Source organism: Polyodon spathula, chromosome 6 (genome assembly GCF_017654505.1).
Source record: "Polyodon spathula isolate WHYD16114869_AA chromosome 6, ASM1765450v1, whole genome shotgun sequence".
Lineage (NCBI taxonomy): Eukaryota > Metazoa > Chordata > Actinopteri > Acipenseriformes > Polyodontidae > Polyodon > Polyodon spathula.
The window spans coordinates 70,743,413-70,757,512 of NC_054539.1; the positions used below are offsets into that span (position 1 = coordinate 70,743,413).

Below are 14,100 nucleotides of genomic sequence, written 5' to 3' on the forward strand. Positions count from 1 at the left end.
GGTTTGTTTTAGCAGTATTTAGGAATGCTTATTTCATCCATGTAAACTACACTTTTTCGTATAATTCATCTATTCATCTCAGTGGCCTGGAGTTCAATTTGGCTTTTGCTCCAAGGCTTACTCTACCCTGCCATGTCTATATATATATATATATATATATATATATATATATATATATATATTATAGTATATATATATATATATATATATATATCTATATATATATATGGTGTGTGTACATACACACACACACAGACATGAATTTTGTGTCATGGATTTATCCACAAGGACATGCAGGATAGAGTAAGCCTTGGAGCAAAAGCCAAATTGAACTCCAAGCCACTGAGATGAATAGATGAATTATTCCCAGGTGTACCAGTAGGTTTGCTGGGGTCCTCTGCGGGCCATACATTGTAATAGGAAGACAAAGGGGAGGGGAAAGGAGGGGGGTGTTATGTCAGCAGTCCTCTTACCCATTCAAAATACTGCTGGAGTTTACTGGTGCTTGCTAGTGAAGCCCTCTGCATTCTAATTTATATTTTAATAAAGCCTCACATGTCAGCCTTTCTAAGTAAAGAGAGTCATTGCCAGTTTAACAAATACTTTTAGCAATGTGATCCAAACAATACAGCTTTGAGTGTTAAAGTATTCAGAAGGCACCCCCTCTGTTAGGTATTGGCTCTGCAGTTGGTAAAGTCTGTACACTTACTGAATAAAATCAACTATAACTTAAAAACGCTCAGCACTGAAATCACTAACTAAAGTGAACTTGACTGTTTCTTTAAAATGTGTACCTTCTGTAAAACTCGGTAAGGGCATTATTAACATAGGGATCACTTTTATATGTGTGGTGCTTCTCTTTTGGTGATACTGATGGCTCTAATTCAGTATTGGCAGTCATGTCAGGGATGTGTGTGTTACTGATTCAGTGTAGCTTTAGTACAACAAACAACCGTAGAGAGTGTTGCTTGCAAACAGAAAGTGTTAGATTATCACTGCAGCCATGTTCAGAATTGAAATGTTGCTCTATGAGCATCATACCCAAGGTCACCGATCCCAGGAGTAATACCTAAGATGGGCACAGAGTCCATTACGTTCCTTCCACAGAGTCGCCTGGTTCCCCAAATAAGAAAAGACAGTTTTTGCCAATTTTAAATAGTGAGGTCAGACATGCCATTTTGGAGCGTGCACTTCAAGGTTTTCACATAGCGCCTTAATGTAACCTATATTTTCATATTTCTTTATAGCATTTGTAGATAATTATAGTGGCAATATGCTTAAGCGTCCTTGCCCTTGAGCCTGGTCCGAATGCGAGACGGCCCTTGAGCACTATTAGTACATTCTATATTGTTTCCATCGCTGTATCGCACTGTTTTGCTACATTGAAACTGGAGAGTATTTTTGCAGAAAATGTTTTGCTGGAACTTTTTGTTCATTCATGTATTTTGGTCATGAGTAATGTTTGAGTAAGGATGCCCATGTTATACAGTAATAGAGGAATTCCGTTGTTTGTTTGCTTAGATTAATGGATATTGAGGGTCCTCGTGTTTTTGCCTTGCTGTATAATGGTGATAATGTGTTGCAACTGTTTGGGTTTTTTTTTTGAGAGCTGTGGGGGATACTTTTTTAATGTAGAAAAATGTTAGCACTGTTCCAGTAATACTGATGTTAGCTTGGGTGACTTAAATGCATTGCCACTCAACTGCAGAACAAAATGACTACTTACCAATGTTTTCACTTGTCAGCTGTAAGCGCCCCCCTAGCATAGTCAGAATATCGCATGCGCCTCTGCACTAGAAAAGGGAATGTGTCACTTCCTTAGCAACGGTCTTGACGACCACGAACCTGGTTCTACACAAACCAACACCATAGTGTTGCCAGTTCATTATTGTTATAGTATATCTGTGTCATTCACTTCCCCTGCGGTGTGCATTGCTTATTTATTTATTCGATCCTGCAGCCTTCAGGACCAGTACTACTATAACGTAACGAAATGTCAAGGAGGCACATTTCATAACATGTGTGAAACACCTAGGTAACAAAAGTCGAAGGTTTGCCATTTTCCTTGTACACACCTTAATCTACCTGTGTGACAATTGCCTCCAAAACCTACCTACTTTGTGAGTTATGTAGTGTGAAAAATGAAAGCATAATTTTAACATTCGCTTCCCACTTTGTGGGCTGCAGATAATTGCAGGAACCTTAAACAGTGTAATCTTTTTTGTTGTAGGCCATATTTTACCAACAATAAATTGCAATAAATAAATCATGTTTTCTAAGTATTGCATGACAGACAGGATTTTTTGTGTAATATGCTGTACTGAATTTGATAGGACCCAGAAAAGTTTGAAACCTACACTGAGAAAAAATAACTGGAACTTGCTGACGCTCCATTGCCTTCTACACGCTGGAAAGGAAGCAATCATTGAAGATCCTTTTCCTCAACAAAATGTTGAGTTTAATGAACTGTGACAAAAATTACATCTGGTGGCCACAAAACTTTTGCAGCACATGCTTTATAGGCTTTCAGAAAAGGATGAGCATTTTGGACGGCCCCTGATATAAAAGGCAAATACAGTCTAGACTCATAGAAATTAGTTTAAAGGAAAAATAAAATAAAATCTTAACCAGTTTTCACATTTTTGTCTCTAAAAAACAGATTTAACTTGATTTAACAATTAAAAGAAAATGCAAATAGGTTGTCACTATGATAGCCAAGAACATGCAATATTGATTAGAGGTTTTAGTGGCTCTGGAGAAGGAGCAACAGCAGCAGTGTAGAGCTGCACAACATGAGCTGCTGGATCTGGAGCAGGGGGCTCCATCAGCTCTGGAGCCAGCCTGGAGCTGGAGCAGGGGGCTCCATCAGCTCTGGAGCCAGCCTGGAGCTGGAGCAGGGGGGCTCCATCAGCTCTGGAGCTGGAGCAGGGGGTCTCCATCAGCTCTGGAGCTGGAGCAGGGGGGCTCCATCAGCTCTGGAGCCAGCCTGGAGCTGGAGCAGGGGGTCTCCATCAGCTCTGGAGCTGGAGCAGGGGGTCTCCATCAGCTCTGGAGCTGGAGCAGGGGGTCTCCATCAGCTCTGGAGCTGGAGCAGGGGGACTCCATCAGCTCTGGAGCCAGCCTGGAGCTGGAGCGGGCGGTCTCCATCAGCTCTGGAGCCAGCCTGGAGCTGGAGCAGGGGGTCTCCATCAGCTCTGGAGCCAGCCTGGATCTGGAGCAGGGGGTCTCCATCAGCTCTGGAGCCAGCCTGGATCTGGAGCAGGGGGTCTCCATCAGCTCTGGAGCACGGCCAACCCCATGCACAAGTCTACCAGAAGCTTAGTAGTACTATATTTCATGTTAGATTTTGAAATATCACATTTTTCATTAAGTATATAGAAAAATACAAATCGATATGTTAACATAACATTAGTCAACAGGTTTCGTTTGACTTTATGAAGCAAAGTTAGTTCTATAGGGTGATGCAAAACTTTTTGCCATAGTTGTAGATCTTTTCTTAGATAATTAGATCTTTTGGATAATTCAGAAACATTCAATTAAACTGGGTAGATAATGAACTGCAAAAAAATAACATATTTAGAAAAGGTTTCAATGGGGTATGCTTTTTTTATTTTTATTTTTTCTTCTTAGTCACTGTCAGAGTCGAAGATTATTCATCTCACTCGTTTGGTGCTCCCGTTGGTGGAGGATGATTGTAAATTGAGACAGATTTGTTAAAAGTGCCTAAACCGTGAATTGTGGGTGTTGAGTGATTGAAAACAAGACATTTTGTGTTTTGAAAGTGGTCTCGGGGTGCACAGGAGTCAAATATAGGTCAAAGGTTAAGTATAATTTTCTAGCCAAATATGCCATTTTGACCTCACTACTGAGGTATTATGCCTTTTTTCAAATGACTCGGATGCAAGTATAGCCTTCATCCATGTATGTGTGTGTACATACACACACACACACACACAGTGGTTTGCAGAATTATTCACTCCCCTGCAAAGTTTTCACATTTTGTTGGCACCTGAGTGTAGTCCACGACGCTTTAAAATTAGACTTTACATGAAGATTCTACACAAATTGCTTATAGAATGTAAATAAGATTTACAGAGAAAAACAGATTAATCTCCGTTGCATAAGTATTCAATCCCTTTGCTACTGCAGCCCTAAATCAGCTCTGGTGCAAATGATTTGTTTGAAAGGTCTCAAAAATTAGTGAAATGGTTTCAGCCTGTGTGTACTCAAAGTGGTTTAACGTGTAGATAATTTCCCTCATGTACATAAAGACTTTCAAGCTGCAACTCAGATAGTGATCCAACAAAGCAACCATGAAGACCAAGGAGCTTTCGAAACAAGTCACGGATAAAGTGGTAGAGAGGCAGAGAGCAGGAGAAGGGTACAAGAAAATTTCAAAGGCACTGATTATCCCTCTCAGCACAGTGAAGTCCATCATTAAGAAGTGGAAGATGCATCATAGCACCCAGACAGCACTCAGATTGGGTCGCCCTCCCAAACTGAGCAGCCGAGCAAGCAAGAAACTGGTTTGGGATGTCACTGAAGCCAACAATGACCTTGAGAGATCTGCAAAATTTTGTGTCTGAGATGGGAGTCAGTGTTCACACATCAACAATAAGCTGGTCCCTACACAAAGCTGGCCTGTATGGATGGGTGGCAAGAAAGAAGCCATTACTCAAAAAGCCTCATCTTAAAGCACGTATGGAGTTTGCGAAAAATCATGTAGGTGATACTGGAGACACGTGGAAAAAGGTTTTATGGTTAGATGAGACAAAAATTGAACTAAATTTGCAACACTGCACAACACCCGTTCAATGCCATCCCAGCTGTCAAGCATGGTGGTGGCAGCATCATGTTATGGGGATGCTTCTCTTCAGCAGGGACTGGGAAGCTTGTCAGGATAGAGGGGAGAATGGATGGTGCAAAGTACAGGCGAATCCTTGAGGAAAAGTTGTTTGAGTCAGCCAAGGCTCTAAAACTGGGAAGGAAATTCATATTTCAGCAGGACAATGACCTGAAGCACAAAGTCAAAGCCACACTGGAGGGGTTGAAGAAGAAGAAGAGAATTAATGTCCTTGAGTGGCCCAGTCAAAGTCTTGACTTGAGTCCAATCAAAAATTTATGGCGAGTCTTGAAGATTGCAGTCCATCGAAAATCTCCAACAAACTTATCAGAACTGGAGCAAATTTCCTGTGAAGAATGTGCAAAACTTTCACTATCCTACTGTGCAAAGCTAGTAGAGACCTTTCCAAAAAGACTCATACCAGTAATTGCTACTTATACTTATACTACTTATACTTATGCAACCAGTAAATTTCATTTTGTACATTTTCTTTGCAAGTTTTGCTGACATTTAACCTCCTCCTCATATAACAGTGTTCAGTTTAACCACTACAGCTTTGAATAAAAAAAGTTTGCTTAACTGCGCACATTATTTGTAATTCAACAAAATGTGACATTATTGGTAGGGGGTAAATACTTCTGCAAACCACTAATAAATATACAGTGGCTGTCAAAAGTATTCACACCCCTTGGATTTTTCCACATTTTATTGTGTCACAACATAGAATCAAAATGGATTTAATTAGGAGTTTCTGCAACTGATCAACACAGAAAAGCCCATAGTGTCAAAGTGAAAAATAAAATCTACAAATTGTTCTAAATTAATTACAAATATAAAACAGAAAATAATTGATTGCTTAAGTATTCACCCCCTTTGCTATGACACACCTAAATAAGCTCTGGTGCAACCAATTGTCATTAGAAGTCACATAATTGAATGGAGTCCACCTGTGTGCAATTAAGGTGTTTTACATGATTTCAGGTTAAATACACCTGTCTCTGGGAGGTCCCACAGTTGGTTAGTACATTTCCTAACAAAAACTACATCATGAAGACGAAGGAACATTCAAAGTAAATCCGGAATAAGGTTCTTCAAAAGCACCAACCAGGGGTAGGATATAAGAACATTTCCAAGGCATTGAATGTCCCCCAAGCACAGTAAAGTCCATTATTTAGACATGGAGAGCATATGGTGCAACTGTGAACCTGTCTAGAACAGGCCGTCCTCAAAAACTGAGTATCCAGACGAGAAGGGCACTAGTCAGGGAAGCCAGCAAGAGGCCTATGGCAACACTTAGTGTCTTCCACGGCTGAGCTAAAAAATAGAACTAAAATAGAGCTTTTTGGCCTCAACACTAAGCACTATGTTTGGCGCAAGCCTAACACCGCACATCATCCTGAGAACACCATCCCTACCGTGAAGCATGGTGGTGGCAGCATCATGCTATGGGGATGCTTCTCTGCATCAGGGCCTGGAAAGCTTGTGAAGATAGAGGGTAAAGTGGATGCAGCAAAGCATAGAAAAATCCTGGAGGAAAACCTGCTGAAGTCAGCAAGAGACCTGGGAGAAGATTCATCTTCCAGCAGGACAATGACCCCAAACATACAGCCAGAGCCACACTAGAGTGGCTTAAAAACAAAAAGGTCAATGTCCTGGAGTGCCCCAGTCAAAGCCCAGACCTCAATCCAATTGAGAATATGTGAAAAGAGTTGAAAATTGTTGTTCACCAAAGGTCCCCATCCAACTTGACAGAGCTTGAGCAATTTTGCAAAGAATGGGTAAAAATTGCAGTGTCCAGATGTGCAAAGCTGGTGGAGACTTATCCAAATAGACTCGTGGCTGTAATTGCTGCCTAAGGTACCTCTACCAAATATTGACTCAAGGGGGTGAATACTTGTGCAATCAGTTATTTTCTGTTTTGTATTTGTAATTTATTTAGAACAGTTTTGTAGATTTTATTTTTCACTTTGACATTATGGATTTTTTTTGTGTTGATCAGTGGCAAAAACTCCTAATTAAATCCATATTGATATGAAAAGTCCAAGGGGGTGAATACTTTTGAGAGCCACTGTGTGTGTGTGTGTGTGTACACACACAGTACCAGTCAAAAGCTTGAGTACACCTGCTTGAAACCAGGTTTTTCATGATTATCTATGCTTTTAACTGTACAAACTTGTCTATAAACACTTAATATTTCATTATATGATACCTGTACTTATATAAGCTGATAATCATAAGTGAATTGCATTCAGAAGTGTAATTTTTAAATGAAAATGTAAATCTTGTCAATTTCAATGAAATGGTCACCCAAAGCAAGGGGATTTCAGTCTGAAGCCCAAGTCAGTTAAAAGTCTGAAATGTGTATAACACGGTGTTAGAACACTGGCCTAAGTATGAAAGTGTCTGTTAGATGTTCTCTGCAATAACTAGCATGTTAGGTAATTAACCTTTTGTCACCAATTATTGTTAACAGGTGAGGGACCATGATTACTATAAATATAGGTAGCATAGGCAGAAGTTTGTCATTCCTGAATGTAAGGGACCAGAAAATGGCAAAATACACTCAGTTAAGCAAAGAAAGACAGTCTGTAATTACTTAAAGAAATGAAGGTCAATCTTTAAGACAAATCGCAAGAACTTTGCAAGTGTCTGTAACTGCTGTGGCCAAGACAAAACAATTTGAAGAAAAAGGCACTCAAGAGGACCGAACAAGGTCAGGCAGTCCAAGGGTGACCTCAGAATCAGAGAACAAGTTCATTAGAGTCACAAGTCTGCGAAACCGCTGATTAACTGCCCCTGAAATACAAGCTCAGCTAAATGCTACTAAAAGTACAGATGTTTCAACATCAACTGTTCAGAGGAGATTACGTGAAGCTGGTCTAACTGGAAGAATTGCTGCAAAGAAACCATTGTTAAGAGTGCAGAATAAGAGGAAGAGACTTGCCTGGGCCAGAAAACACAGAAACTGGACATTTGAGGAGTGGAAGTCGGTCTTCAAGTCCATGGCAAGCTCAACCAGCATGACTATCGTAGCATACTTCAGAGGCATGCCATTCCATCAGGATTACAGCTAGCTGGGCAGTCCTTCATTCTTCAGCAAGATAATGACCCGAAACACACCTCAAATTTGTGCAAGAACTATCTGGCGAAGAAGGAAAGTGAAGGACAACTCAATCTAATGACATGGCCTGCCCGGTCTCCAGACCTCAATCCCATAGAACTTGTATGTGACGAACTGGACAGAAGAGTCAAAGCAAAGCTACCCACAAGTGCCCTACATCTCTGGAAATTGCTGCAGAAGAGCTGGGAAGGCATGTCTGGTGATTTCCTGCTGAAACTTGTTAACTGAATGCCTCATGTTTGTGAGGCTGTTATTAAGGTAAAGGGTGGCTATTTTGAGGAATCCAAGATTTAGAGACAGTTTTCTTAAATTGCTTTGATACTCCTTGTTTTGTTTTGTATATTGTAACATGTGTTTTCGTTTCTGTAAACACTTGAAAATGTATATGACGTAAAACATTGTCAATTATGAAAAAAACCCAGTTTCCAGCAAGTGTACTCAAACTTTTGACTGGTATGTGTGTGTGTGTGTCATTATATATATATATATATATATATATATATATATATATATATATATATATATATATATATATATATATATATATATAATTGCACATAATGTAGAATATAGGACTGTCAATTAATTGCAGCTAACTTCTGTGATTTATACATTTTCTGGGGGATTTTTTATTTTTTTTAACGCACATTGTTGCTCTTAGCATACCATAATTAATTTCCTGCTGTACCTTTTTTAGTGCATGCCACAACTGAATGTCCGTAGTCACTGTTTGAATGTAAAATTAGTTGCTCTGCAAGATACAGTAACAAGAAGAAAATCCATAATACTTACGTATGTATCTCGGCTTCAGAGTTTTGTATATATCTTGAACCCCATGTCCAGCTGTGATGAAAGTAGACATTGACCGTGTCGCATTTATTAATTCACATGGAGCTGGAATTTAGTTTTTACAGCTGAAGGGGATGGAATGAGTGTACGACTTGCTTGTTTTAATTCCCTTTATGACATGCACGTCTGGACTGTGTCACTAACAATGTAGTTTAATTGAAGCTGAAGTCAAGTGATTTGAGGTGGAGATGGAGAGAGAAAAGGAGTCAAGCTGCATTTAATTCCCTGAGGTGTGTTTTATTGTGTTTTGGAATTGTAGTTTAAAGTGGCAAGTACAAACGACAGCAGTGTCTTTAAAACTGTTGTGTGGAATTTGCTGCAGTCAGGCTTTCATTCTTTGTGGTATTGTGGAATGTAAAGCCAGAAATCCTTAAAGCTTTGTGATTCGCTCTAGTAGGTTCTGGGTAGATAGCTGTTGAAATGAAAAATGATTCCCTCTTCCTGTTGCTGTAGAATGGACAAGTTATTATTAAGGTGTTTTTTTTTTTTTTGTTGTATTATCTTGGTTTACTTATACAAATTTTAATTGTTAAATTACAGAGGTGCTACATAGTCTTCCAAATTTCACCTGCCTATCATCGACTCCCTGTTTAAACACAGTCACAGCTCAGCTTTCTCTTGCATTTTCCTCCCTCCTGCTCCTCACTTTTTCATATGCTGCTTGCCTCTGTCGGACCCCTCAAGAAAGAAAGCTCTATCATACTTCCTCTTTTATCCTCTTGGTGCTCGAGTCCCATAACTAACAATTATTTGTGTTCTTTCAGATTCTCTTTTCTCTCTTACGTCAAGACTTCATATGAGCTGTTCTATCCTCTGAGGGTTGAACCCGGTCTCTCTGACCCATTCGCTCGGCCAAGCCTATAACGAGTCTCCGAGAAGTCAGAGGACTCTGTTTTCAGGGGCTCGGAGGCCATTAGGGAAGGCTCTCTCTGTTGCAGTCTGGCCCATCCTTTTCTCTCTCCCTTGTTTAGAGAATCCTAAGTTGCAAAAAATACTCCCTTTCTCTGGCAGCCCTGGTTCCCACCCTGTTCCCACCCAATTTTTTTTTTTTTTTTAAATACTGCTGTTATGTTCAAATTTCATTATAACACATGTAAACTAGTTCAGACAGTATCTCATTTAACTCTCCAGTTTTGTTCTTTATGAACAGATGTTTGTAGCTTAAAAGTGATCAGCAAAGAGTTTATATAGATAACAACCACCAGTAGTCGAAACATTAGAGAGCCGTGAACTCCAGATACTGTTGGTGCGTGTGGGGTGATTCTCCAGCTGTTTAATTGTCTGTTTTTAAAAGTTTACTGCAATGGAGTACAGAAGAGCCACTTTTTTAAATGTATGATGCACTGGCGATGGATTCATAGATCAGAATGAGTTATTTTTAGTGCCTGTGTAAGGTATTTGTCATCCAATATTAGTACCGCGGGCTTCACATGTGGTTTTAAAGCATGGCCTTTGGTGACTTGGCGGTGGTCTTGTTATAAATTCTCTGAGACTGTTCAGCAGCAATTGTTTAGTTTTAATAGTCTGCAAATTATTTGGGAGGTTTTACCACGGCTTGTGGCCATAAAATGTAAATCAGACTATTTGGCATTAGAAGTAAATTCCTAATACCCCATGCCCCAGGGAGAAGTGCTAATTACTGGCCTTGTTTTCTGGACTCTTGTCGAAATACTTGGTATCTACAAAATAGTGTAACAGAAACTGTAAGCAGTATAGAAGCCAGTGTTTGGTAGAAATGCTTTAGATGTCCTTTTAATCCTACTGGGGTTTCTCTCAAGGGGTGAACTATGTTATAGTTTTGGGGCAGCAGTACTAAGATCCACTGTTCAGATCACTGCAATTACATCCAATATAGAAATTTATAGTTGTTGTAGAAAACAGTGTTTATCATTACCCTTATCTTTTGAGTTACTGTTCAAACTGGGTGTGTGATTGTATGGGTTAAAACTGATGTCTACAGTTAGTGCTCTGTGTCTGATAATACCAATGGTGAAGCAGGCACCAGAACCAAATCTGTGACCCATACCCCAAACGTTGGCTTCACTACTGCACAGTAGCATTTTGTTCTTGTTGATCACCAATATACCAATACTAGGGAGCCTGTGCAACAAATACAGATTTTTGCAGGTTCCTGTGTATTTTGCTGGTTCCGTGTATGCTATTTATAAAAGCCAAATGTGCACAGTAAACGGGAGTGTTTTATATATTTGTTTTGCTTTGTTGGCAAAATCAAACAATTTCACAATCTTGACTTTTCCCAAAATAACTTGCATGCAACTTTGACTTTGGAATTAGAATCTTGCCGATAGAGCCTGGCAGTTGGAATGTCAGTTTGTCAGTGTCAAATCCTGTTTTGCACACGAAAGGCTGGGATACCAAAGGAAACTTTTGGAGCAGAAGTAATGAACTGTCTAAAACATGTCACAGTTTATAAAGGCTGGTTAAAAAGATCCATAGCTGGACATTTTGAAATAGATATGTTTTGTAGATCACAAATGTAACATCAGTTTTACGGTGTGAATGACATGGTACATGGATTCAATGGTTGAGTCACAGGGTTAGTCATTTCTTCTAAAACTATTCTAAAATTAAAGATATTGAATTAGTTTTTTTTGATGATCATGACGTTTTACGAAACAAAATATATTTCTCACTCGTTTTAAAAGCAGTTTAAATGATGTCAGACAAAGTTTACAAACATGTCTGATTTTCATGCATTCTGGGCCCTTTCTCGCTATGACACATTTTGCTGTTAGTTTTGTCCCATCGTTACAATGGTTTATCACATACTTTGGTAATTATGTGATTGCTGGGTATTTGGAAGCTGTATATAAAATTGACTAAGTACTGCTGTTTATAGTATCATGTCATGGAAACGGCAGTATGATTACAAATACAAGAGCGCCTTTTAAGTCTTGAAAAGCATTCAGAGCAGAGATGAGGGCTGTGTTGCCTTGAATGGCTTTCTGCATTCTTTAATTCATCACGGCAGTCCGAGCCACTGGATTTATTTGTCTTTCAGTACAACAAAGCCCTGTGAACATTTCAGAATGAATCTTGAAATGGGAGTTCAGTGGTACTGTGCAATGATGTGATGTACGGTAAGTTGCACATGATATTGTGAAGGAGGGTAAACTGGAAAGAGCAAGAAACTGAGCAAGAAACATCTCTTAGACAATAAGAGATTCCATTATTTCACACACATGAAGATTGATGTTTTGTTTTGTAATTACATAGGGTGTCTATGCATGGGATAAGATGTACTGGAATTTTGGTGAATACTTAACTGTGATTTATTAATTTCTAATAATTGTGATGGACCAGTGGGGTTTCAACATTGGGGGGTTAAATGGTCCTGGGAAGATTGCAGTAGCTGCATTATAGCCAGAGGACCATAACGTAGCCAGCTGTGCTGATTCCCATCGAGAGAGAGAGAGAGAGAATGAATGAATGACTGTATTTTATGGTAAAGGTGGTAAGACGCACAGTCTTGGATTTATTATGAGGTTGCAGACTGGAACCTCAGCCAGGATCTCCCTCGATCTAATCATTTCTTAGGCTGTGGTGCAGCCAGCTTGTCCAGAGGGTAGATGGGCAGAAAAGCAGTTACCATGGGGAATAAAGTCAGGGACCAGCTCTGCCAGGCCCATGGAAACAGCCTGCTGTGCTACTGAGGCCCTCAGGCACATGAAAATGGGCAGCATTCATTTTAATAATAGAGGAAAATCTATTATCAAAGTAGCAGCCATTTTAGTCACCATGATGACTGTTTGTTCTTTTTTTTTTCTTTTGGCAACTAAATATTATTTTAGTTGCCTACAAACAACCACTTTGTGCTGGAATTTCACTTAAGTGAAAAATCTGGCAGTCAACAAAAATCACATATACAATTCACGTGCAGAAAAACCCAAAACAGTATCCGTGACACCTGTGACAAAACCCCAGCCTTAATAATAATAGAGTACATCTATGTATTTCCTTATTGATAAAACCCATCTCTGCACTTCTGAAGTGTTACAGTATTGTGATTATTATATTTATTTGTGTATAAATTGTGATTATAATTGAGTATTACGGAAACGTATACTGTAAGTACAACTATAACCTCTCTGTGGCCACTCTGCCTGAAGAGTACAGTTATACAACAGCTAGCCTGTATGCCTAAGTGGACCTGATGTAAGACATGTGGAATTAACACTCCTGTCTATTAGTACAATTACCTAGAGGAACCTTGTCCACCCCAAATTCAGCAACTTAAACCCAAAATAATTAAAGACCTTGATTGTAAATTGACTTCAAAATTGTTATCTTAAGTTAAGCATGCAAACTCAAATACAGTTCAACATTTTATAATGCAATATATATATATATATATATATATATATATATATATATATATATATATATATATATATATATATATATTAGTTTAGATTTTCTTTTGACGGAAATCAAATATCTAACAAAGAAATTCAAGACACATTTAACAAAATCACACAAATAATAGTCAGCAAATAATAATACAAGAAAAATGTCCTGTGTCAGACGGTGCGCGTTGGAGCTCTGTTGGTACACTTAAATGATTAAATAAAAAAAAAAAATCAGAAACCTTTGTTTGTTTTGTACTTAGTTTGTCAGTACTCGCACCCCCAAACTGACACGATGGGAACTGTGAGCAGACAAGCAGGCGTGTCCAGATGATAAAGCAGGTCCCCCTAAAGTCGTCAGCAACAGAATCGCTTTCTTCTCTCGGGAGGATATCCAAGGCAGTGGAAACAGTGAAATCCTCTTCAGCTATCCTATCTGTCCTCCCGAAGTCTTGTTTTAAAGCAAGTAGTCTGGGTTCTTTTTTTCTGCAGGCTTAAATTTGAAGAAGAGCTACAAATCTACACTTTTAGAGCCAGAGTCCATTACTTTAAACACAAGTTATTTTCGCACAATGAAAATAAATGACTTGATAGTCAAAGCAAGTAAAGATTAGAAGGTTTTCACATGGGATCCATTCAGAGATTCTAAGGAAGCGTCCTATTTTGAGTAATTTAAGGAGATTTCTCTGGGCCAAAAACTAATTTGACTCAGAGTTCTCGCCAGCTTGCATGTTCTTCACCGTTACCCCATCCCTTCAGCGTCCCCGCGCCCCCCCCCCAATCCTGCCCTCTCTTTCAGTGACTCTTGAACTTAAATTAAAATGACCCCTCCCACAAATAGTGTAAGATAATCCCATTGGTGGAAAAATAACATGCAAAAAAACAACGTACATTGGACAAATAAATATATTGACATAATC

At 39.1% G+C, this 14,100-nt stretch overlaps 1 protein-coding gene across 3 annotated transcripts in view; it reads left to right on the forward strand.

Annotated features, from left to right (window-relative positions):
- The window catches only part of LOC121317556 (peroxidasin homolog), a 60,107-nt gene that overhangs the window by 1,144 nt on the left and 44,863 nt on the right, over positions 1-14,100 (forward strand). The window lies entirely within an intron of this gene.